This window comes from Mobula birostris, chromosome 15 (assembly GCF_030028105.1).
Source record: "Mobula birostris isolate sMobBir1 chromosome 15, sMobBir1.hap1, whole genome shotgun sequence".
Lineage (NCBI taxonomy): Eukaryota > Metazoa > Chordata > Chondrichthyes > Myliobatiformes > Myliobatidae > Mobula > Mobula birostris.
The window spans coordinates 38,027,690-38,055,645 of NC_092384.1; the positions used below are offsets into that span (position 1 = coordinate 38,027,690).

A 27,956-nucleotide genomic window follows, 5' to 3' on the forward strand; every position below is an offset into this window, starting at 1 on the left:
TGAGCATGGTCAATCAAGGAAACATGGTTAAAAAGTTTAAAATTTAAAACACCATGTCTTAGTGTACTAAACATTTGTAATAATTCAGATCAGAATCAGAACATTATCACTGACTTGTGTGACAAATTTATAGCCCCCTTTCCCCCACCCACCTACTTTCCCCCTCACCTGGCTTCATCTGTCACTTGCTAACTTGTACTCCTCCTCCTCCTCTTCCTCCCCACTTCCTCACCACCTTATTCTGGTTTCGTCACCTTTCCTTTCCAGTCTTGATGAAGGGTCTCGATCCAAAACATTGACTCTTTATCCCTCTCCATAGATGTTGCCTGACCTGCAGAATTCCTCTTTCATTTTGTGTGTATTACTCTGCACTTCCAGCATCTGCAGAATCTCTTTTGTTCATATGATAAATTTTGTTGTTTTGTGGGAGTAGTACAGTGCAAAGGCAGAAAAATGGTACAAATTACAAAAAAAAAATGCAGGAGGTGGGGAGAAAGGTAGCATTCACAGACCTTTCAGGAATCTGATAGCAGAGGAGAAATTGTTCCTGAATCAGTGATTGTGTGTTTTCCGGCTCCTATACCTCCTTCCTCATGGTAGTAATAGAAGAGAGCATGTCCCAGTTGGCGTGTGTCTAACGTGATGGGTGAACAAAGAGAGCTGCATTATTTAGAGTTATTTGGCATAGTCAGGATATGGTTACAAGGTAGTCAAGCCTGGAAATTAAACATTTCAGGGTACTAGAATTTAGAAAGAACAACTAAATAGTGGACTTGATAATAACAAAAGTAATAAGGAATGATCTTAGATTGGAAGAGCAGCAAGTAAGGTTAGTAGGTCTGGCAAAAAAAAATAGTAAAAATGATTTTAAAAGACTCCAATGGGAGTCACTCCATACATAACTGTACGTTTGGAGAGATCATCCATCAAGAATTAACAATAGATGCAGAAAAGCTCAAAAATAATAGTGAAGCACTTTTTTTTGTTTACATGAGGCATTTTGGAGGATGAGTTCTTTTAATGCATTCAGGACAATTTTGTGGAGGAAGAACTTGGGAACAAGCTATTACAAACAGTAAACACAAGAAAATCTGCAGATGCTGGAAATCCAAAGCAACACACAGAAAATGCTGGAGGAACTCAGCAAGTCAGGCAACATCTATGGAAATGAATGAACAGTCGACGTGGCAGGCTGAGACCCTTCTTCAGGATTGAAAGAGGAAGGGGAAAACACCAGAATAAAAAGGTGGTGGGGGAGGGGAAGGAGGCTTGCTGGAAAGTGATCAGGGCAGCCAGGCGGGTGGAAAAGTAAAGGGCTGGAGAAGGAGGAATGTGATAGGAGAGGAGAGTGACCCATAGTAGAAAGGGAAGGAGGAGGGGACCCGGGGGGAAGTGATAGGCAGGTGAGAAGAGGTAAAAGGCCAGAGTGGGGAATAGAGAAAGAGAGGCGGAAACATTTTTTTAACTGGAAGGAGAAATCAATATTCATGCCATCTCTGACAAATTATGGCAACCAAACAGTGGTTGTCATAATTTAACCAGGAAGAAAAAAGTGGTTATACGGAGCACACATTTTAATCAGAATAGAGCCCTGAACCTAAGGCAATTACTGATGTATAAAGTTTGAAGCTACAGTGTAAAATCAGATTTTAAATTTGCCATTGGATCAGCAACTGCAACATTTCAAACAATAATTCCTAATTCAACACAAATGGGATTGGTGTAGATAGGCCCCTCAGTCAGCCGGACTGAAGGGAACTGATTCCATTCTGAAAAGTTTTATGAATCTAAATGAATATTATATTGGGATATAAAAACACCAGCAACAAATGAATGATCTCAAATTGGGAATAAATTCAGTGACTTTAAGAACTGCAGATGTATAAAGAGGAGAGTGGCAAAAATAAATGTGCCCCTAAGCGACAGGTGAAGAAGCAGTTTGTAAAGGAAAATAAAGATGGCAGAGACATTTAATACCAATATATTGATTTTGTTCTCCCTTCAAAATATATAATACATTTACTAGAAATGGAAAACCGAGTAACTAATGATAGTGAGGAACTTGAAGTAATTAGTCTAAGAGAAAATAACAGGAGAACTGGGGGGTGGTGTGAGGTGTGCAAAAGCCAACAAATGCCCTCTGTCTAAAATCTAAGGTAATAAAGAGGTGGTGGCGGAGAGAGTGAATGCAAGAATGAGGATCTTGTGATGAGTCTTGATACTAGAATAATTCTATCTGCTTGAAGTCATGGAGTCACATTGCACAGAAACCAGCCCTACCACCTGGGCATGTCCATGATGATCACAAGACACTATCTGTATGAATCTCAAGTACTAGCACCAGCTTTCGTTGCATTGGCAGTTCAAGAACTCATCAAGATACTTCTTTAATAATGTAGGAGTACCTACTTCCACCACCTACTCAGACAATGCATTCTGAATTCCAACCATCCTTTGCATGGAAAAGTTCTTCCTCTGATCTCCTCCAAACATCGTTCCCCTCTCACCGTATGCCTGTGTCCTCTAGTTTATGATTCCTTTTCCCTGTGAATAAGACTATTTGTATTAATCCTATTAATGCACCTCATGACTTTATGTACCTATATTATGTCACCCTTCAGTCTCTTACACAACTCTCATGAAGGCCAACTCTTTGTGCAGGTGATGGTGTATGTATAGAACAAGCTACTAAAGGAAGTAGTTGAGGCAGTTGCAATAACAACATAAATAGAAAAGGTTTAGAGCAATGGTTTCCTAACCTTTCTGGGAAAGAAAATAGAAACTGCAAAGTGGTAACAATTAATTGCAGAAATTACTCAAAACTATTTTAAGCAATAAATAGAATTATTTATTTCTTTAATTATGGTGAAAATAATTTTCATCAACAATTTTAAAGCATATATTAGTAGTGCGCAACTGATCATTGCCATTGCTTTTTCACCTGTCAATGAGATGGATGGGCTTGGTGCAGTGATATCAGCATCTCAACAACGGGCTGAGTGTCACTCAAGAGTCGCATATCCCCACGTTCAGTAACTTGCAGACTTTTTTGCTCTGAAAAATGTTGGGTGATTGCACTGAAAGCACTCTCCATTAAATATGATGTTGGAAAAACAATAAAGAACATCTTGATATTTTTCCCTATTGCAGGATGCATTCAGAGATTTCTTACTGCAGCCAAAAGTCTTGATATGAATTTTTGAACCTCAGCTTCAGCCCAAGGTCATTTTGAAGCAAGATCAGTTCTTCGTCCATCATTCCTGTTAATTCCTCACTACAAGTGTTCAAGAATGGATTTATTACCCAATCTACTATTTGGATCAAGAGAACATACTGAAATCTCTCTGACATATCTTTATTCCGCTCACTAACGACGGCCAATGTTACACTTAACTGGGGTTAATTTGGGCAGAAATGTGAAGATAACTGCTTTGACTTTGATAAGATTCACATTTCCTTGCAAATGAAGATTGATTTCATTAAACTTGGTGAATAATTCTAATAAATAAGCAATGTCATGCCTAATATTCTTGAGTTGATTACAGAATGAAGCATTTGGGTCTTCAGCGAATTTTATCACAGTTTCAGAAAGCACATTAAAGCATCTCAGGCAGTTTCCTTTTGAGAGCCATCTGACTTCTGTGTGAACCAGTAAGCATTCAAAATGTTCATCATTCTCAATACAAAGCACTTGAAATTGTCGAGAATTGAGAGCATGGGACTTGGTTTTAATTACCTTTGTGATAACAGTATTTAATGATTTGTGCAGCTGATCACTTAGATTTTCTTACGACGTTTATCTGAGTTGCACAGTTAATGATAAGTATGTTAGGTACAGCTTTTTGAAAGAAAGTAATAATCCCACAGTGGCATCTTGTCATTGATTGTGCCCCACCTGCTACACAAGCAAAAATGTTGGTGAGCAGAATGTCCTCTGTGAAAAATTGCTTAACAACCTGAAATGCTGACTTCCCCTTCATATCTGTTTCTAGTCCTCTTGCAAATAACAATTCTTGAACCATGCTTTCATCTTTTTATAAAGCAAACATAACCAAGAAGCGAAGATTAATTGCCACGCAAATTTAACTCATTCAACTGTAGAGCAAATTCTGTTGTTGTAAGTATGTTCCACAATGTGCCTTCCACATTCTCAGACATTTCATTTATTTGTCTTTGAACAGAGTTTTCACTGAGCGGAATCACATTAATTAATTGGTCTTGGTGATTTATGCAAAACCCTAAATAGATGCTTTCTTACTGCTGGCAGAATCAGTACTCTGATTATGTGGAGATTTCCAGATTTAGTAATGAGCAATGAAATGTATGAAACACCCAAACCACCACTGTTTGGTTGTGAAGTGCTGGCAAACATGTTTTGAACAGTTTTCCGTTTCTGAAAGTTTTCACTCAGGGACTGAAAACAAGCCAGGTTCTTGTTTGCTTTATCAAAGTGTATTTCTCTTCAAATTTTCAAGGAGCCTGGATGGTTTCATTGCCTCATTTTAAAAAAAAAACTTGTTTACACACAGGCACATTGGCTGCTGTAGCTTGATGCTGGTATAAATCCACATTTCAGATACGCCACACTATACTGTCCACACTTCTTTTGTGTTTGTTCAATCACCTATTGCTTATGTCCACCCTCAATAAAGGGGAAATTATGATGTCAACATAACTCAGGCAAAACTTGACTCTCAGCCTGAAGGTCAATAAAGTGGGGCAGCGATATCTCGGTTGGGCTGTGGGCTAGAGAAATGCGGTCAAGACCATTCAAAAGGGCAGATTCTAAATTTTACTCCCGTGAATGCCATACTTTAATTCACAGGAAATGAGTCACTGCATGAGTAGAGTATGGGAATCGTACTAGCTAACACTGTACTTCAGTAGTGTACAGCAGTAATAGGTGGACCAGACAGGGCCCAGAAATAACAATTTCTTCAGTCCGGATTTCTCATGAAATGCCAAATACAGTGGGGCATGCTTTTCAACAACTATAATGTGCTTCAAACAAAGTCTAAGGGAATAGTGGGTGAACAAGAGATATATCATTGAAATCAATTATGAGGCACTGAGAATCAAGTACTCATAATAAGTAATTCATTTCTTAAATTAAGCCTGTAATCCCTCAACTGGCCCCCCCCTTCCTTTATTTTTATTGTCCCCTTAGAAACTGCCATCACCTCTATAGGGCGGGGCAATATCATCCTCTTTGGGAACTCCTAATTACTGGGATATAGGCTTAATGTGGGAAAATAGGACTAGTTTACATATTGGTTAGCATGGGTGATTTGGGCCGAATGACCTGTTACCATGCTGAATTTCTTCTGCATTGCAACCAGAACTGTGCACAGTACCACAGCTGGAGCCTAACCAATATTTTATGAAGTTGCATTTAACTTTCCTCCTTTCATGTTCTTTGCTCTAGTTAATGAAAGCAAGTATTTGATATGCTTTATTTGCATCTTATCTACCTGTACTAGTGCTTCATGGATTCTTGGACTTGTACCTTACTGAATACAAATAGGAAGTATTGATTTAAGACTCCTCGCCTCTAACTCCATGCACACATTGCCATTTTATTCCCAAGTCAGCCCAAGGGTTTCCCTGTTGTTACCCTCTTGCTATCAATAAACATTACATGTTACATGTTTTAGGATTTTCCTTAATCTTACCTGCCAGTGATAAATCATGGCCCATCTTTTAAAAAAGGACTCAGTACAATACAGTACCATAAGAACAGTACAATACACTATAATCATTCACTTTGCTGAGGTCATATAGTACCCTGGATAAGTCCGTCAATGCTGTAAAACTGAAACTCTGGCCGGGAGCCCTGAGCTAGGGATGGTTAGCCACTTACGATTACAGTCAGAAAATTTTTAAATCAGATGCACGTATTTAGTTTCTTGGATGTTGGTATCTGAATGTCACTGTTGTATTTGAGGCTGAGAGTAGCAGTTTAACAAAAATAATAGAATTGAGAAATATGGGAATCAATTGAAAAAGTGGATGTGTGTTAGAGAATCATCTATGATCTTATTAAACGGTCTAAACATGTAGCCTTATGGCCTACACGGCCTTTTCCTTACGTTCTGGGAAACGTGGAATTTTGACATGTATGCAGGTAATGACCTTGTTCAATAAAGGAGACTGATCTGCATGATATTCAATAGCATTATATTAGTCAAATCCCCTGCATCTGAAGTTTGAAGGTCATCTTTAACCAGAAGGTCTGGCCTTACAGATACTGCAGCCACAAGGGCAGTTCAATGGCAGAATATTCTTTACGAAGCCACCCACTTTCTCAGTCCGTTGTCTGCCATTGTGTGCAGGTTCCTAACGCTCAAAAGCTTCTGTCATTTGACACCATCCAGGTTAAAACAGTCTGCTTGATTGGAAACACACACACACACACACACACACACACACACACACACACACACACACACACACACACACACACACACACACACACACACCCTGGAAGAACTCAGCCAGGCAGCAACTTGGAAATAGGCTGAGACCCTACATCACGACCAGTCAACCACTTACTCTTTTCCATAGATACTGCTGAATTCCTCCAGCATTTTGTGTGTGTCGCTTTGGATTTCCAGCATCTGCAGATTTTCTCATGCTTGTGTTTCTGCATGCATGAATGGCTTTCTGTCCAAACCTGAAAACTTTCACTTCCTCTGGCACCACCTTTCTGTAGCTGTGAGGTATACTGTGTGCACCAATATACATCAGTCTCTAAAATTTATGACCGCTGCCACCTAGAAAGTGTCAGGTAACATAAGTTTGGAACACCACTGCCTCCAAGTTTCCATCCAGGTCACACACCATTCTAGCATGGAAATATATGGCCATTACTTCATTGTTGTTGGGCATAAATTCTGAACTTCCTATAGAATAGAAGTGGAAACTGTTGGAGAATCATGGCTAACTGCACCTGAGGAGAGAGAACCAGAGATGATGCTTCAGAGTATCTGCAGATTTTTGTTTCTTGGATATGTGGGAAAAGTTTCTCCAAAAAGAATGCTGATCAAGAAGATAGTAATCACATCTTCTTAACAGCAGTTAATGACAGGACATAAATGTTGGCCTACCCTTATCTAGCCTGGATTGCTGTATTATGTTTGAAAACCAGAAGCGGTGAAGCTGAAACATAACAAATCACGTAAAAATATTTATCCTTTATCAAAAATTTTAAAGCTATGTTCTGAAAGGCCAAAAGGCAAACAAAAAAATATTCCACCCAATACAAATTCTGCTCCCAGCACCTAAAATCTGAAACTGCTCTTTCCCCCAATTACCTGGCAACCAAGTATTTTTTTGAATACCTCCTGGTAAATAGCTGTGATATAAATGACCATTTATGTTGTGCAGCTGAGGTGGTGCAGCAAAATGGAATGGAATGACAATGCAGCCTTCTTAAGTCTGATTTGTATTCTGCCTTAAACTAACTGATTTTATGCTCCCATGCTGATTGATATATTGATTGATGGATCTACAGCTGGTGTTTGAAATGCTGGAGTGTTAACTCCATTGTGGTTAATTTTCAATTGTTTATGTGATTAGACAGCTGTATTTTTGTCCAGCAGCTTTGGGAATAAGGACCCTTCAGGTAAAACCTCCCCCATTCCTGCCCATAATGGACAGCTGAGGATGAGTTACTGAGAGCAAGAATCCTCTGCAGGATCCTGCTGCGTGAATTTCTCAGGAAACTTTCACCTTGCAGAGTAGCATCTGGAGGGTAGGTGCCACTGAATTAGACACATCTGGATTTTGATGCTAGTGATTACATCTAGAAAGGAGCGATAGTGTCATGCCTGCAGCCTTGAGAAAGTTTACCTGTAGCATCATTTTTTCATTTTGCTGTAAACTACTTCCTTGCATGTGTAAACATCCTTTCTGCCTGTCACCTATAATGGTTATGTCATGGAACAGTATTATTTGGGACTTGTCAGTACATCTGGAAATAATACTGTGTTTTCAGCATTCAGAGTATGCAAACATCCAGTACTGAGCTTTTTGTTATCCTCTATATTCAGAGTAGGACTGGAATGGAATCACAAGATAAACTATCTATTAACTCCAAGAAACCAGCTATTTTTTGTGAAACCTGTTGTAAATTTCATGTGGAAATCTGATTCCAAGAAAAGGTTTATGTGAATGGTACAGAATTGAAGTGGACCATATTTGCACGATTTGAAATCTTATGAATCCACTTTTACAGATAATAAAAATGATAGTCAATGAAGAAGTGTGGTGTAGCTCTCAACTGCCTTAGACTTAAGTCAATTCTTTGAGTCATTAATAATTTGGAACGGGATAAAATTGGAGCAAAATGCCAGGTTGCTGACTAGAAGGTTTTTAACTGACTTTTTCCTCACTCCTTTACTTATTAATTTTTCTTCCTTTGTCAGTGTAAAAAAAATACTATGATTGATTTTAGTGTCACCTTACTGTTGGTGCAAACTAATAGTACAGTTTTAAGAAGAATATCCTGTAGTATACACTCAGAATGAAATATATTCCAAACACTCCTAGCAAAAGTACCTTCAGTAGAATGTCAGAATATGATGGCATGCAGTTAGTAACATTCAGGTTCTCCAAACTTTGAAGCTTCAACATTGGGAGATAGGGGTTCACTTACCAAGTGTCTAGCTACTTCACAGAACCTGCGTTGTATAATACTGTAATTACTTGACAGAGTCTGAAAATATCTCACAGATAACAAGGCAAGTTATCACCAAAATGTCAGCAAATATGATACTGCCACTCTCAACTTCAGTGAGATGTTAGCAGTGGCATTTATTATTAGCCAAATGATATAAATCACACACCTATTAAAGCTTATGAAGCTGGTCAGTGACAGACATCAAAATGTGGCATGTATAATCATCGTCATTGCAGTGGGCTCACGCCAGTCAGAGGTTTGCATGCTAATACAGCTGTCCTGAGGTCATAATAAAACAAATAACGTAGCAATGTAATTTATAGAGGGTTCAATGAGAGTGTGATTTCAAAAGTGAAAGTGGAACAAGCAGCTCTGATTTCTCCACTCACCTTTCTCAGATTTGAGTTGTGTGATGGTGAAAGGAGTAAATAACCATTTGTGTGAAGCAGACTGTTTGATTAGAGTAATAGTTAGTTGGCAGAATTAAGCCGGGTGCATTCTATTGCAGTGATTGGTTTTTACAGGCAGATTTGCTGTCAACCTGTGCTGTAAGTGATGAATTTGCAATTTTAAACAAAAATGGGAATATTTAGCTTTTGTGTCATTGTACATGTGGATTTAAGTGAGGTTTTTTGATGATTTATAATCTGTTGTTTTTAAGATGGCAAGTATAAAAAGGAACGATTTGATAATTGTTGTTATACATTTCACATTGATCACCTGAATGGGTGGGCATAGTTCCAAAGGTCGACTTTCCTTACTACTGTTACTCAAGGTGAAAAAATGCAGTTGACAGTGGGTTAATCTTCCATACTGCTGGATTCTTATACGACATGTTGCAATTGATAAAGATAAGTCTATTTAATTTAATTATGCTCAGGAAAAGACAATCTGATAATTGGGAGCTTTTTTTGGCAGTAGAAAAATTCCCATTAAAAGGCATCTGAAATAATGAATAGAAAAGGGACCTTAGGAATTAGGCATCTGAAATAATGAACAGAAAAGGGACTGTAAGATATTGTTCTGTAGGAATTAAACAGTAACATGCATCCCCAGCATGGAAGTCAGGGAAAGTAACACTATATGATTGAAGATAGCTTCCTGTTTTATTGTTTTATTTTGCTATATTTATTTTTTAAATGCCACTATTAAGTCTCCATAGATTGTCAATTCAAATTAGTGATGGAAATCAATTCAGTGTAGATTTTCACAGAGATTGGCATTTCTTCAGCTAGCCATCACGGCAGCTGGACTTCATTAACCACTGGTGTTAATTACTGGGAGGCTGTTAGTTCAGTCCACATGTACAGGCACTTGGGGTAACACAAAAGAGTCACCTTGAAAATGAACATTCTCTCCAGACTGACTACCAGTAAATAAGTGGAAATAGCTTCATTTTTTTCATTCTATAAAAATAGAACCTTTTGTTTTTAATACAAACTGCTTTTAATCTCTATTAACTGCATAGCAAAGAAAATGAAGTGGTAAACATCCAGTTAATTGAAAGGTTGTCAATTATTTTATGAGGTATGGATAATTATAGAGTTGTAAGACAAAGAAAAATTGTGCTGTTTCCTTTAGTCTTTAATTCTCCATCAGGACCAGTGTCTGTATTTTCTGCAGAAAATCAATGTATTCTGATTCTGTAATTTCCCATGGTGCATCACTCAAGAGTGCGCTGTGTTGAGAGCTGACATATCCGGTCATGGTAGTCTGAACTTTTCTGTAAAGAATTCATTGGAATTTCACAACCTTTGCTGGATTTTGTGAAAACACTTATTTGTGTTTGTGTAAACCTGCTAATGGCGGATGCCTGCATTGTGAATCCCACCTACAATCCACGCTCGTTATGGCGTGGAAAGCACTGTTAATAATGCATCTGTGAAACTCAGCTGCAAGGGAGCCAAGTAATTATCCCACTGTAGCAATCCCTGCCTCAGTGTCATCACAACTGGGGCTTCATTAAAAGTCCTAACAGTAAAGACTTTGTGTATCTGTCTGTATGTGTATGTGTGCATGTATGTGTGTGTCTAGCTGTCCATATTTTTTCTCATTTAAATTATCAACCATGCCATGGCACAGAGGTAATTTGACTTTTTGAAACCCAAGCAGCCCTGGTGTATTTCCTTCTAGCTTCACCTTCAGTGCAGTACCAGCTGATCAGCCTCAACAGAACAAAGGGTTTATCTGAAGCTATGAAGCATGTATGAACCAGCTTCCACCAAAGGAAAAAAAAATCAAAGGACACAAGTAAATGTGTTAATTCAGAGCAAAATACACACAGCTAGACACTAAATCTTTGCAGGGATTTTAGCTTTTGAAAGCACTTCTTTGATCATTGCTCGAAACAAATTCCCTTCCTGCACAATAAAGTAAGCTATAGGCTACACACATCCACAATAAAGGCAGGACCTAGATTTAAAGCTCCAAGGGCCTTTTACGTTTTCCTCAACCAGATATTTTTCTGAAGGAACAACTTAGAGTTTGTATTTTGCTTTAGCTCAGCAGCCAGGTTTGCAGTTGGAATGGTGAGAAAAGAAGTGTGTGAGTATTGTGCTATGAAGGGAACAATCCTGCAGTGAAGCAGTTGTGATATTAGAGCGGCTCTCCTAAGAAATCCCATGGCTCCTGTGTACTGATCGTAGTGGCACATTCCCAGACAGCTGGTCGCTCAGCATGGGCTGTGCATGCAGCTAGGAAGCTAGCGCGCTGGCGGAGAACAGGTAATGCTCTAATTTCCCCTGTGCAGATGCGGCCAGGAATATCTTAATTTATTGGTGTGCTGGCATGCAAGTGGGATGCCGGCTGTGCAGTCTTGCATATCTGTTAGCAAAATGAACTGGTGGGTGCTATCTTTCACTAAGTTAAGTTTGAAATATTCATTTTTTCCTATTGCCCTAAATTGATTCAGTAATTGTTGTAATTTCTTAGGTCTATATAAAAACATGCAATTATTGATCAAGAAACAAATTAAAACTTGTGGTCGTGGTAGTTAGTCACTCACAAAAATGAATCTTGATGATTTCACAGTTTACCTTACATTGACAAGATTTTTAAATGGAAGGAACGACTCACAATCAGTGACAAATTCAATTACATATTTGCCTTTATTTCAAGATTATTATTGAAGGCTTACCTCCTTTAAAATAATCTTGTGTCCTTTGTATTTTTTTCTATATTAGTGTCTCCTTCACCTTTGCCTTCAAGAAAAAGTATTAAAAAAATTCTTAAAGGTGAATGTCACTGAAATGAGACTATCAAATCAACTATCTCTACTGCTTTCCTTCCCTTCCTACAACACCCTGGATCAAACTTCCAAGGTTCCCCAACTGATTCAGCCTTGAACCTATGTCCTTATCTAGTTATTCCCCACATGCCTCCTCCAAATTCCTTATGATCATGAAATTCGTTTCCTGCTCCCTTGACCACTATCCACTGAGTGGCTGCCCATCCAAGTCTTCTATTCAATTGCCCCCAATATCTAATGGCATAGTTTGTCTGAATTACCAGGCTCATCCACACATTTGATAGCGTCGTCCTACTCAAAACAAAGCAATCATGGAATCTTATAACTTTGCAAATTGTTGACCTGTTTCCAATTTCCTCTTGCATTCCTTAAACGTGTCTTCCTAAATTGATAACCATCTTTCCTATTCTCCATGTTGAATCTCCCGAGTTATGTTTCTGTCTTGCCACAATAACAGAAACTCCTCTTACGAAGGTCATAAATTTCATACAGACAATCCCCAGGTTTTATAAGGGTTCTATTTCTGAGAACTATCATACTGGTTTCTACATCGGTCAGAAATTTCCATTTTCTATAGCTACCCTTGTCATATTGGTCTTTATACACTTGCTATACCTCTTTCAGTTCACTGAATAATCACCAAATGCTCTCCACAAATTATCTAATTGAATCTATTTTACATTCAGTCATTAATGAATGCCATAAAACATTATTATTTTTACTAGCTTGAAAAATTTAAAAATGTTTGAAGGAGTTTGTGCAGAATTGTATTTTTGTTAATTTGTAACTGGGGAGTCCCTGGATAGTTTACATGTGACAAAGATAAGTTTATTCATTTCTGTTTTGAGCAGTGTATAAACTTGGACACAATTAACCATACTGTCCACCTCCAACTTCCCTCCACTGTCACCCATTTGAGTTCACCACTCTTCGGGTTCCATTCTGATCTAACTAGTCATAGTCAAAGACTGTCCTCTTCTTCCCACTGTTTCTTTTGTTGTTCATCCTTATTTTGTTATCTAGAATTTCTTACTGATGCCCTAACTGTAGCAACATCATCTGTAAACCCATGCATTGCCTTTTCAATCTCCCAGTGATTTTTAAATAGTCTAGCAGTTTGTCTAACATCCAATACCGGGTGAACAGAGTCTCCTCCGTATACATATTTGGAAAATCAAGCCATTGTCCTCATTCCTCATTAAAACCATTGTAACCTACTGAAATACTAGTTGTTGTTTATGGTTGCTCCCCTAGATTAACTTCTTCGCTATTAGTAAATCTGCAAGTTACTACCTCCGTTGAAATTTCCAACACCGACTTTGCTCATCTGCTGTTGAAATCCTCATTCATGCCTTTGTTAAATCCACGTTTGGCGTTTCCAAGCTACTCCTGGCCAATCTCCCACATTCAACCCTGTAAATGAGGATGCTTGAAATCCTGCTGCGTCATAATTTACACCAGGTCTTTTTCACCCACCATACCTATGCTTCCCGTTGACATTGGCTCCTCGTTAAGCAATACTTTGATTTTAAAATTCTCACTTCTTGCTTTCAAATCCCTCCGTGATCTCACCCCTCTATCACTATAATCTCTTTTAGTCTTTGTAAGGTATTTGTACTCCTCCTTGTTTAGCCTCTTGAATATTTCCTTTTTTAATTGGTCATTAGCAGCCATACTTCAATTGGCAAGATCCTTGGGTCTAGAAATTTCTCTCTTAACCTCACTGCCTTTCAATTTCTTTCCATAACAGCACCTGTTTCCACTAGTTTCCTGCTTTAAAACATTTCTCGGGATATGTCCATCTATTCATTTCAAACATCTGGATCACTGTCATATTTTGTCTGATAATGCTCTTCCAAAGAACTTCAGGAATAATATATTGAATGTGCATTTCTCTTTTTGAATATTTTATTTTTTGAAATGGCAGCTACTCAAGTGCATCATTAGATTATTATTTTCTGTTGTTTTCAGCAGCTATGATCAGTTTGTCACAGTCAATTGAAAACTTCTGCCAATATTATCTCTACATTTCCCTTTCTCAAACTCTTGCATGTTTGCACTTGTACAAATACTTCATTAAGGTGGGTATTGAAAAGAAGTGGGATTGTGACTGTTGCACAGTTCACTGAGAAATAGCAAAAAGGCAAACTTTCTATATTTGAGCTACAAGGTTAGGTATGAGAGACCAGACCACATTTTGTCAATAATCATTTATAAAGAACCAATCATTTGAGATTCAGATGCATATAGAAATGGAATTAGATTTTATTGCTTAAGAAATGTTACGCATTTGTTAAATAATTTAAAAATATTTTCTTTCAACTCTTGAAGGCACCAGCCAACAATCTATAACTTATTCTGTGAAATCCTTTAACATTGTCTGTTGGATTGCAGTTTGTGTAAAGTTAACTTAAAAAAAAAAGGCTTTACTACAATTTAAGTTAGTAGCTTAATACTGGCGAGGAGTTAACAGGACTATTTTCTCTGGAAATAAATTAATGAGGAAAGCAAGTATTAAAGCTACCCACATTTTCACATCTCTCTCACTCCTACCTTAACTAATCGCTTAGTGGACAAATCTATAATGGCATTACACCGTGCTAATAAGTCATTGAAGCAACCAGATCCAGATACCAATTTATAATTCGCCAGGGCAGCACTTATTCCTGGGATATGATACAAGTTAGTTGGGCATATACAAGGTAAGTTAGTTTCAGTAGAATTCATGGTCAAATGGTACCACTGTTCCTGCTGAGCAGCGTGGGTGCACGGTTGCGCAGTAACTGAAATGCTCTTGTGCACATGGCCTTTGTTGCCATGCAGCTGGAATAAAGATAGATGAGAAAAAGTTTACAAAACGCGAAAGATTGTCTTTGTTGTACGGTATTTCATTATATCGTTCAATTAATAAACAAATCAAAATTATGTGATTTTTCAAATTTCATTCTAAATATTCATAGTATGCATATTATTAAAAATACACAAAGTGGCATCCAGTTTTCATGCCATTTAAAAGTTTCCTTCTCAGAGCAATGGTTGGTCCGCGCAGCTGTGAAAAAAAAGAATTAGAAGGAACATTGCTATCACCAAAATTCATAAATGACAACTGGAAAAACTGTAAATGCGTAATAAACCCTACTCTGGCAAGTTATGTGATTTTCAGGATAGCAGAGAAAATTGGAGGCAGAAAAAGATATCTTTGTATTCCAGAATGCCTTCGGGTAATGTGGTGGCTTTCTACTTCCAGTTCTTGTGAGAAAGCTGTTTTCGGCTGAGTTTTATGTCAGGGGTTATATTTGGTTTTTTTTTTAAATTTATTTCATGACGAGCTTCCAACACAATGTAGTTTAAATATAGGCTAAATAATTATCTTCACTCTTCATTGATATCAATTCTGTCAATGAATGTTTATCTAAAATTATAATCATTTTATATGGTTGAAAGATTACTTGGTCTTTAATTTTGTTGCAAATAAAATGTTTTATTACTATTTACAAATGTTAGTACTCACTGTGTTATTGTAGCCAAATTGAAACTACCTCTTGATAAAATTGCAATCATGATATCAGTCATTAATTTTGCATGAATGTTATCACGCATCAAGCATGAAGTACATTGACTATCAGTGTGTCAGATCCAAATTGCAGTCATTTAAAAAATGAAATACAGAATGACATTCCCTCATTAAATATATACCATGCACGTTGTGTTTAATAACTTATGAAATGCTCCATTACAACTTGAACTTTTAATTCTTTTGGCCTTTGAAGGATAACTGTTTTCTTGCTTATACATGATCATAGCCATTATCTGATAGTGTATAACATGTTATGAGTAAAACAAATGGAATGTTTTAATGTTGAGGCAGCTGAATATTTAGTTGTATTTTAAGAGGCATTCTCCAAGGGAAGCTATGTTTAGTACTGTAGTTTTATAGCAGGATGCCAATTCTCGGGGTAATTATATACTTGAGTATAGTGTAACAAGATTCTGATTATAACTTGCACATTGATACAATGCACACTTCTTTCTTAAGAGATCTTTATAGTAAAAGAGAAACCTATCAAGTTTGACAATTATTTAACTAGAGGAAATAAAGTGAGAAGCCAGTTGTATTATTAAGTGTGAGTACCTGTTTCACAATTGTTAAACAGATGACTTGCATAACATTTATCTATTGTAGAAAATTGTAATATTTTGTGTTTGGTTTGCCATATACATTCTGGCATTACTGTGCAACTAATACTAATTAATAGCACAGTTTGCAGTTGTTTAGCAGTGCTTGTGGTGTTAAGTGATTTCACAGGAAAATTCAGTCCCAGTATTCCTGAAGTTGGCAAACACATTATATAATGATTAATGTAGAGATGATTTGTATAGACTTTATATAACAATTGTACAGATGTTTTGAAATAAAATTCAGTGCTTTGAAGATAACATTATTGCAGCTGAAGACGAAATGTGCTCTCTGTAGATTGGTAAAATTTCCATTCCTCGATTTCACATTTGGAAATAGTGGAGAATATGTACTATATTTGTAAAAGGAGAAATAAATAATTACTGCTGAACTTTGCTAGTTTATATCATAATGCCTAATCTCTATTGGTTACATGCACTGATGTGTTGTCATCAACAACAGAAAAAATGTAATTATTATAAAACACTAGATGTATTTAGCAGCTTGTATTGCTCTTAGGAGGTTTTTGGTTGTTGAAAGGGGAATCAGAATAGTTGTGGAGGATCCAATTAGGTAAAGAGCTAATGAATGAGAAATTGTGATTTAGTACACAGAGGTAATATAATTAATGGTCCACATACCATTCTGCTGGGGACTTAAAATGATGGCAGGTTACTGAAATACATATAATACCACACTGGGTTATTTTGGAAGTGGGTGTGGGGACTGGGTGATTTCATAATGCCTTATCATGTTGCCTGACGCACAAGTGTTTTGAAGCATAGGTAGAGTACATATATGAAAATCAAATTATAAATCTGTTCCTAGTATATGATATTTACAAGAAGTCCTTTCTGTATATTGTTAATGTTTTGCACAGAAATTGTTTCAGTTTTTTTGAAAGCATTCTGGAAAAACATGGCAGCAGCCTTGAGAATAAATCTTCATCAATTTGTTAGAATCAGGTTTAATATCACCGGCATATGTTGTGAAAGTTGTTGTTCTGTGGTAGCAGAACATCGCAATACGTAATAAAAGCTAAATAACTGTGTGTGTGTGTGTGTGTGTGTGTGTGTGTGTGTGTGTGTGTGTGTGTGTAAACAAGTAGAGCAAAAAGAGGAAATAAAATAAATACCAAGTTAGTGTTTATAGGGTTCAGAAATCTGATGGTGGAGGGGAAGAAGCTGTTCCTGGAACATTGCACATTTGACTTCAGGCTTCCGTACCACCTCCCCGATGAAAAGAGGCCTTTCCTGGGTGATGGAGGCTGCCTTTTTGAGCCACCGCCTTTTGAAGGTGCCCATGATGAAACTTGCTGAATTTACAACTTTCTGCAGCTTTCTCTGATATTATACAGTGGCTCTTCCATACCAGATGGAGATGTGACCAGTTAGAATGCAACTCTAGGAATTTGTGAGTAGAGAATTTGCTGAAAGACTTGCAGCACTATTAGACATCTGAGGTTCTCAAGTTGTTAGCTTACTAGCCTGAATTGTGCTGAATATATTCACGTTCTGGCTGGGCCGAGTACACATTGAAACTTCTAAATATGGTGAAGCCTGGTTAATTGGGACACTTCAGGATCAGTACACTTTGCCCTAATTAAGAGGCTGCCCCAATTAGCTGAGTTTTCATGGAAATAGTTAAAAGGCATAAAAAGACAAACTACCATTTAACTGACTGACAAATTGTGTATTTAAATTAAATATTGAACAACTTAGATCACTAGAAATACTAAACAGTACAATAAAACTGTGTTGGAGGCTGTGGTATAAGAAAGGACCCTACGGAAAATCCTGGCAATTCTGGACAATGTTTCTCACCCTCTGCATGCCACCTTGGCTGAACAGAGGAGCACTTTTAGTAATAGACCAAGACAACTGTGCTGCTCCAAAGAGCTCTACATGAGGTTATTCTTACTCTCGGCCATTAGGCTCTATAATGAGTCAACCTATAGGTGGAGAAGTGATGATCCCCTCCTGATAGACTATTTGAGGTAACTTATTTTTTATTCTTTCTTGCTTCTCTTCTAATATTTGTGTATTTGTATATCTGTGCACCTGTAATGCTACTGTGACATGGTAATTTCCTTTGGGATCAATAAAGTATCTATCTATCTAATAGTTATCGACGGTATACTGCCGTGTTCTTTTGATTGGCTGTAAATGAACAAAATCAGTACAGGCACCTAGTGTAGATAATGGACTGCCTTCATACAATGTCTTCAACAATCGCATCCTCCAAATCTTAATTTTCATTGCAACATTCAAGATGACTGTCGATACCTTCAAATCCTTCTAGTTCCTCACTTGTTCAAGGAGTGAAATCATTTTCACTCTCGGTTATATCTGGCATCTCCAAGCCTTAATGGTTGAAACTGCAGTGAGCAAAATGGTTCTGAATTGTCTTACTGCTTATTTCTTGGCAACTATCAGTGACAAAAATCACTGCTTTTTGAACGCAAACACAATCAACTGACACTGTTTAAAAACTGTTTGCTTTAAGCACAGTGTGGTGTCTTGATGGCCACACAAGCCTACATGACTGACGCTAGTTAGAAACTGTTCGTCACCAGTCTCTTCTCCCAGTTAAGTGGCATAGTGCCCAAAATAAATGAAGGGAACCCCAGTTATTTAAGAATTGTGCCAAATAAGCGGCTGCCCTGATAAAACGATGGCCCAAGTAACCATAATCCACTGTATGTCGATGCAGGTAAGCCTGCCCACACTCTCAAAACAATTACATAAGTTCCCTTTGATAATATGAAATGAAACTCAAAGCCATAAAAGTTTCTTCCATTAGACATCTAACTGCAAAGTTCTACATGAAAGGATGTGGGGGTAGTGAAGGAAATCTTGTATTATTTCATTCTACTCAGTTTAGGAAATGACTCTGGAATTCAACTATTGCGATCTAAACCCACAAAGTGAAGACTGTTTTGTAGCAATGTGAAAATGATGTTATAACTCATTATGCTATTTGGTTTTAATCAATCTGTCTCAGCAGTTTACCTGACCAAGAATTTATTTTAGTTGTGGACAAAAATTATCTACTGTAATTTGTGCAGAATTGGAGAGTGTTAAATTTTATTTGTACTGACTTCTCTATATTCATAACATGGCGTTTAATAGAATTTTAAAATGCAGTAATTTAGCTCTCACAAGAAGCAACAAAGAAACAGGAAATGAAATATTATTTTGTTTGAAACAATTAGGGATAGACACTGGGCTATTTTCAAATAACTTATGAAGAGAAGGAAAGACATTTCATTAAATCAAATTTTATTTTTCAGCAGTAATATATATGAAGCAAAAATGCATAGAGGACACAAAAGCAGATTAGTGATCACGGAAGAAACATTGCAAGGGGCTTACAAATTTAAACCAAGTGTTTTGTGCCTCTGTAGGTTTTCAAACTATCCATATAATTTCTCACAGGAATCCAGATATCACAATTCGTGAAAATATATTTTAGTTATTTCGGTTCTATACCTCTCTGGACTCAATTATGATATTTTCAGTGATACAATGTCCTTTGTTAAATAAAGCACTTAAGGATGATATGTCTGGCTCCAAGTTTAAAATCCAAAAGCTCCAAATGCATGGATCCATTGAAATGTTTCAATATTAGTCAGAGTCTACATAATTTTAAATCCAAATTGTATCAACTTGACTTTAAGATAAAGCCCAAAAATGGTGGAAATCTACAATTTAGAACTTCCTTGATGACGTGTGTTTTTCAAGCAGCCACAAGTTAAGCTTTTCAGACAAGGCGGGTTGATGGCTGTATTCATGACTTTTTCTGAATGTCCAAATCTCAATTGAGATGGTTATTTGGTTTTGTCATTTGGGCTTCGCGCCTCCAAGCTACAATAGTGAGACGTGGTGTGAGTTTCTGTGCTTGATTGTATCCAGTCTCTCTGCTGGAAATGACTGTGTGGATGTTGGATAAGAACAAGCTTTGGCTCAGCACATTTCCCCCCATGATTGAATAACCTGGCGATGCTCATCGTCTAGGCAGACCCATTGGAAAAAGCTATAGTGCTCAAGAAATGCATTATATTGAGACAAAAAAAAATGTAGATTGAAAAGAAAGAGCAGAGATAGCTAGGAGTTTATAATCTTACATGCTGTTGCAAGGTGAAATTCCTTAAGACAAAATATGACTATCTGTTGAATTTTCAATATAAAATATGCATTGTGGTTGCAACCTGGCTAGCTTTGTAATATGCATCGTACATTAAATGTGCATTGAATGGAATGGAAATTATGAAACTATCTGACAATTCGCAAAGTCTGTCAAATCCATGAAGAGAAAATCCTGTAGCTAGATCCATGGAATGCATTAGCTATGCTTGTATTGAATCTACTCAAAAATACAAAGGAAAAAATAAACAAAAATAACCCATTGATGGTAGTTAGATGTTTGTGGATTAAGCGAGAAAATTTACATTCTTGTAAATATTTAGTAAATATTTCTAGCCCTAGGAGCTTTTAGAAAATAGCTGGCTGAATATTATATGTTGTAAAATGAAACTGATGTAATCTATGTAGTTTCGTAAGGTGGTTTCCAAACATACTCTTGTAAGCTAGAAAGCAAAGCTTCTAAGGTTTTAATTTTTACTTAATTTTCCTTGTTTCCAACTTTGACAGCAACTTTCAAAGACATTCATGGTGTTTGATTGACGTAAACACTAGCAAATAACTGTCTGCCTTTTCTGTCAGTTTTTCTGATTTTCTTTGGATGGTTTCTGGGGGTTGGTTTGTTCTGGCACTGCCCATGTGCCAGGATTTATACTTGGAAAACCTTATCACCCTGCAGGAGCTCAATTTTGAGTGTGGAGCCAGATTTATGAGGTTTTGTCCTCAAGAGATCTGCATGAGGGAAGAATGAACTTTTTGCCTAGGTCAACATTAAGTGTTTTTTTTATTTTAAGACATTTATGGGATTAATGCTAATTTATGGGATTAAGCACCAATGAGCTCATTCCAAACCAACAGATTTACAAAAATAATTCAACAGATCTGTAAATAAGGAATGTAAAATAAAAGTAGAAAATGCTGGAAACAATCAGCAGCTCAGACAGCATCTGTTCAGAGAGAAAAGGTCCTGGACATGTTGAAGTCATTGTTGAATTCTCAGGGCTGAAACATGTTTAGTCAGAAGTTGCAATGCAGTTCTTTTTTCTTTTTCTTGCATTTGGTTTTGTTTCTTAAGAGGCCAACAATGGAGAGGTCAGAGTGGGAGCAGGATGCAGGATGGAGAATTAAAATTGACAGGCAAATGGAAATTATGGATTGCCCTTGCAGACTGATCAGAGGCATCCTAAAAAGCAGTAGCTCAGTCTGTGCTTGATGTAGAGGAGACTGTATCATGTGCACTGTGTGCACAGCACTAAATTGTAAGAGATGCAGGTGGAATACTGTTGCATCTGGAATAAGTGTTTGATTACATTGATAGTGGGAGGGATGAAGGGGAAGGTTGCAGAAAAAGTGGCTTTGTGAAAAGGAATAGTTGTTAGTGAAGGTGGCAGGTTGAACCAGATTATCATCAAGAGAGTGGTCCCTATCAAATGCTGAAAGTGAGGAGTGGACTACTAGTGGGATCATTTTGAAGCTGGTGGAATTTATGAGGTGGAAAATGAGAACACTTTTGATGAACAGCATCTCATCTTCTAACTCGGCATATTAGAGCCCTCCTGCCTTTAACACTGAATTCAGCAATTTCAGATAACCAGTCTTTCCAGTTCATGTCAGCACAGGCTAGTTCATCTGAAATACCAACTCCATTTATGCAGCTTGACCTGCTAAGTGTTTAGCGCATTCTCTGTTGGTCAAACTAGTGTTTCAGCTTTGGTTTCCTTTCTCTATTCTCCTCTGTTTTTACTTGTTGAATTTTATTTATTCCTCCTTTCAGCAGATCACTGTGATTAACAGACCTTCACATTTCTCTCTCAATGCACACCAGTTGTGTCATTCAGTCTCTCATAGTCCCCACTTAATCTCAGTCATTCCCTTTGTTCTCAATATCTCTTCTGCTTCTTTGCAACTTACAGCAAGTTTGATTTCTGGGTTTTCTCAGTTCTGATGAAAGGGGGAGACCTGAAACCTGAAGTGCATATATCACCTGGCCAGTTGAGTACTTTGTGCACTTCCTGTTTCTGTTTCTAATTTTCAACATCTGCGGCTTATTGGCTTTTGCATAAGAAATATTTCTGTGCACCTAAGGATGAATTGCTTTGCTTTTTTGGCAGTGGTTCTAACATTCTGAAATCATAGCTTAGACAAGCCAGCATAGCGAGCTGAGCTAACCTGCCTTATATAATCAATTATGATACCTGATGTAGACGATGCTCTTTCAAAAAAGTAAAATATACCATAAAGGACCATCTGATTTTCATTGAAGATGTTGGATGCATGCTGCTCATCAGTTTCCACAGTGTACAACTCAGAGATGCAAATATGTCAAGGTAGTGGTAAGAGACAAGAAGAATGCCATCATGTTCTGATTGTAGGCCACAAAATAATGAGGGAAATAGAGGAAAAATTCTGCGGTGAAAATACTGGAAATGCAAATTTGTATGTAGAGTTATGATACTGGGGAGCTTCAGTTACCATAGTAATTACTGGGGTGAGATTGAGGTACTGAGAAGATCAGGCAGCAGTTGTAGAGAAAGAAACAACTAATGTTTCAAAGTGACACACACAAATAGCTGGAGGAACTCAGCAGGTCAGGAGGCATTTATTCATTTCCATGGATGCTGCCTGACCTGCTGAATTCCACCAGCATTTTGTGTGTGCTGCTTGGAGTTCCAGTATCTGCAGAATCTCTCGTATTTATGTACCTAGTATTTCAGTTCATTGATCTGAAGTGCTCTGGTCATTGACTTGAAATGTTAACCCTTTTGCCTTCCACAGACACTGCCTGACCCGCTGAGCATTTCAGGTATTTGCTGTCTTATGTAATTAAAATAAGAATTTGAAGATGTTTTAGTTAATAAAAGGCAGCTGGCATTGAATTTTTCTTTTCTAAAGGCAAATCATTTTTGAATAATTTGATTGATTTTTGATAAGATAACAGAAAAGTTGATGAAGTGAAACAATGATAAAATTCATAGTGTTGAAACTGAAACTAACGTGTCCTATCGATGTAAGTCATTGTCATATTTTCATGATAATTAAAATTACACTATGATCCAAACCATCAAATTTTAATTGGACCATAAGCAGTTTCAGTGAAATACCTTTTTATAACAGAGGAGATAAAAGATTTGAGCTATGGATAAAGAAAGGTCTTACAACCTACCTCTCACTTATAGATAAAAGAGTATTACAAAGTTTCCAAATCCTGCAGGACAAACATGGCCTAGAACATAATGACTTTTTTAGGTACCTTCAAGTACGAAACTATGTTAACCAGGGTTGTAGATATACAGACCTATCAACAGTAGAATTAGAATTTTTCAAGATTCTGAATTCGGCTTGCAGTTCAATACCTAGTAAATCAGTTTTTCGATTATTTAATGCACTCTCCCATGCTAAAAATGTAAATATACTGTATATTAAAGAGAAGTGGGAGAAAGAAGCGGGGTTGGTACTTTCAGAGGAGGCTTGGGGGAAAATCTGCAGCTTTCAATGGTCCTCGACTAATTCTTTGACTTGGAGAGAACATTGTTGGAAAAACATTATAAGATACTTCAAGACCCCATATCAGGAAAAATATAAAGATACAAATGTGATGTGTTGGAGAAGGTGCGGCTCCAAGGAGGCAATTCATTTTCATATTTTTTGGGATTGCCCTAAATTAAGTCTATTTTGGGAAGGTATTCATAGAACATTAGTTAAGGTACTTAGGTCCCAGATACCTCTGAACTTTGAGACGCTCTATTTGGGGCATGTATTGTTTCTTGAACAGAAAGAAGATATAAAGTTGCTGCAGGCCTTCTTAGCGGCAAGTAAGAAATCAATCACTAGAAAATGGCTAAATCCAATACCACCTACATTAGAAGATTGGTACGAAATTATCTTGGAAATATTTAAAATGGAAAAGTTGACTTACTCCCTGAGAACTCAGAAAGAAAAATTTTATCAAATCTGGAATAAATGGATTGAATATATAACCCCAATGCGAGCAGACTTTAGATGACTCTCCTAACGATTTATACTGCTCTTCTCATCAACACAGCAATATTGCTAACGTAAGCACCCCTAGTCTAAATGTTTGGTTTTTTTGTTTTCTTTTGGAAAATAGAGAATTAACACAAGTAAAGGGAAAGATTTGGGAAAGGGATAAAAAAATGAAAAAATTAAGTAAATAAGTACATAGGGATTGGATAATTATGTCTGCGGGCAGGAGCAAGCATGAACAAATTAGGATATAAACACCTACAATGGTTGATACATAGGCTTATATACAACATTTTGGACCAGTGGAAATGGTCCAGAAGGGTTATATGGAAACTATTATTACCATTTTTCTTAACAACTAATTCCATTACTTAGCCTAATAGGTTAGATTTACCACAGTACATAATTATCTATTTAAATGTTTATTTTCCTTTTATATCATCTCAATGTGTACTTAAGAATGTATAAATAATTGTAGTTTTATACATATAAAAAATGGAAAAGGTTATATGTGTGAAAAAAGTACATGATATTTGTGAATTCCTTATCCAAATAAAAATAAAATTAAAAAAAAAAGAAATACCTTTTTATATATACAATCAATTTAAATTATTAATGAAGAAGTTAACTTTATAGCAGGCAATGTTCCCCATGGAAATGAGGTTAAACAAATAACCCACAACATTGCCAAACTGTCAAAGATGTTCAGGATTTTGGTGTTTTTCCCTCTATGGCAAATACCATTTATTGCGCTGGAGAAAGTACAGTACCATAGAAAATCTTTTCCATATTTGTTCATTTATTATATTGTGGTCTTGCAGTTTTACAGCAGACTTCTTTAGGAAAATCGAAAGCTTATTCTGCTGTACAAGATAAATTTAGAAATCTCAACCCTAATGTTACTCACCCCCCAGCTTCTCACCTGCATCTGAGTACAAATGAATGCACCTGTAGTTTTCCGTCTCTACACATGTTATAGGCTCTGATTATCAGTTTGTATATTTAATATGTTCTTGGTATTTGTTCAGAACCCTTGGGGCCAGTGCCCCAGCTTGCAGAATATATCATTTGTGTTAGGATCCAGCAGAAGGCTAAAAGCTGCCTGTTATGGGACAGAGAGCAGAGTTTCCAACCTTGAAGAGTAAATAAAGCACTTGGGAGCAAAATATTTGCCTTACCTTTCCAAACCCTTGAGTTTTCTGCTGGAATCACATATTCTTGAATCTTACAGCAGCTGGGAGTGGCTGCTGTTGGCAGTAACAGGGCTATTGTCAGCTTCTTAAGTCTAAGTGAGTGCTGATTGGCATTAATGCACATGGAAACTGGAGGCCTTCTACCAAAATCAACTACTGAGGAATGTATGTAGCTAGGATCTTAAACAGTCAGTACCTTAACTAACAATAATGGCATTTGTTTTGGAAATGCCTTGCATAGTTCCAGTAGTAGAATATTAATGAATAGAATGAGAGAGCACAGAAGGACAACACTGACCTCATGCCACTCTTTGAAGGGCTCTGTGAGTAGTCCCACAAAAATGTTCTTTTTCCATACCCCTTTAACCATCTTGGTTTCAATTAAACCCAAAATCCTTTGGAAAGTTTCTGTTGAATCTGTTTCTTCCAAACTCTACATTACAGATCACAAATGACTACTTTTATAAAAACTTTCCTCTCTAATTTTTTTTTAGCTCTAAATGAACACCAACTGTCTTAAGTGAGGAAAAAATGAGCACTGGTAGCCAGTGTCAGGGTTTTTATTAATTTCAGTAGTATGAGGATAACAATGCATAATTTAAGCACAAGTGCCTTTCTGGAAGCAATCTGCAGACTATTGTAACAAGATACTAAGGATACCTACAACCGATGGCTGAACATAGAATTTTCCAGTTTTAGGTAAACTGCTCCCCCTCTATCCCTTCTCCTGATCTATCTAATTCCTATTACACCACGCCAGCACCCCCATCAAACTCACAAGAGGTTTGGCAGGTGCTGGAAATCTAGAGCAATACATATAACATGTTGGAGAACTCAGCAAGTCAGGCAACATCTATGTAGCGGAATTGACCCTTCATCAACACTGGAAAAGAAAGAGGCAGAAGCCACAATGAAAAGGTGAAGTGAGAGGAAGGACTATAAGCTAGCAGGTGAGGGGAAAGGTGGATGGTGGAGGAGGAGAAAATGAAGTAAGAAGCTGGGAGGGGATAGGCGGCAGAGAAAAAGGGCTGAGAAAGAAGAGATCTGATAGGTGAGGACAGTGGACCATGGAAGAAAGGGAAGGAAGGGGCAACCAGAGGGTGATGATGGTCATTAGAGGAGAATAGTAGAGGTGAGAGGATAACCGGTATGGGGAATGGAAAAAATGAGGTGAGGCAGGAGAGGGCATTAGAAATGACCAGAATTGGAGAATTCAATATTCATGCCATCAAGATGGAATGTGACCTCCTAACTTCATTGTAATGGTAGGGGAGGACATAGACCAACATGTCGGAATGGACATGGGAAGATAAATTGTAATGGGTAGCCAATGGGAAATCCTGCCCTTTTTTGGTAGACGGAGGAAAGGTACTCAATGAAGCGGTCTCCGTCTGCGTTGGAACTCACCAATGGGGAGGAGGTCCCAACGGGAGCCACGGAAACAACAAATGACCCCACCAGACTTGCAGGTAAAGTTTTGCCTCACCTGGAAGGACTGTTTGGGGCCCTGACTGGAGGAGGTGTAGAGGCCGGTACAGAAGTTGTCGTGCTTGCAGGGATCAGTGGTGAGGTACAAGTGGACAAGGGAGGGAAAGGTTTACTTAGCGCTAGGATTCCGTTGTAGATGGCAGAGGTTACGGAGAATGATTGATAGTTAAGAACCAGGGGAATTGTATGCCTGTTACAACGGCAGGAAGTTGGGGTGAGGGCAGTTGTGCAGAAAACGGAAGAGAGATGGGGGTAAGGACAGCATTGATGGTGGTGAAAAGAAAACCTGTAAGTCGGTTGGCGTTATTTATTGTATCCCGTGCTCCTATTGCAGCCTCCTCTACATTGATGAGACCACTTTGACGAGCACCTTCACTCTGTCGCAAAAGTCAGGATCTCCCGGTAGCTATCTATTTCAATTGGACTTACCATTCTGACATGATGCTCTGTGGCCACTTCTACTGCGATGATGAGGTCAAACTCAGGGGGAGGAGCAACACTTCATAATCTGTCCAGGCAGCCTCCAACCTGATTACATGTACACAGATTTCTCCAACCTCTGGTATTTTCTCCACCCTCCCTTCTTTGTTTTTCCATTCTCCATTCTAAATATTCTCTACCCCCCCGCCCCCCCTTCGATTCTTCTCACCTGCCATTCAAATCCTCTGGTTCTCCTCTTCCCTTCCTCCATGATTCACTCTCCTCTCCTATCAAAATCCTTCTTCGTCCCTTTACTACGTCCACATCACATCCCAGCCTCTTATTTCATTCTCTCACTCCTCTCTCCAAACACCCACCTTCCTCCTCACCTGGTCTCTCATTATCACCTGCCAGCTTGTACTCCTTCTTCACCCTGGCCTTCTGATTCTGGCTTTTGCTCCCTTCCTTTCAATTACTGATGAAGGGCCTCAGCCTGAAATGTTGACTGTTAATTCCCCTCCATAGATGCTGCCTGACCTGCCAAGTTCCTCCAGCATTTTGTGTTTGTCCCCCATCACTCTATGCTCCCCCTCCAACCACTCCATCTGCTCATATCCACACGCTC

The 27,956-nt window shown here is 37.8% G+C and overlaps 1 protein-coding gene and 1 long non-coding RNA gene across 12 annotated transcripts in view; one reads left to right on the forward strand and one right to left on the reverse strand.

The window, feature by feature from the left end:
• Positions 1-25,537, reverse strand: part of LOC140210557 (uncharacterized) — a 42,861-nt gene extending 17,324 nt beyond the window's left edge. The window contains exon 1 of the long non-coding RNA XR_011889256.1: positions 25,409-25,537. This is a non-coding gene — a long non-coding RNA (uncharacterized lncRNA). The remainder of the gene's footprint in view (positions 1-25,408) is intronic.
• Positions 1-27,956, forward strand: part of znf423 (zinc finger protein 423) — a 403,580-nt gene that overhangs the window by 260,175 nt on the left and 115,449 nt on the right. The gene's annotated exons all lie outside the window — the stretch shown is intronic.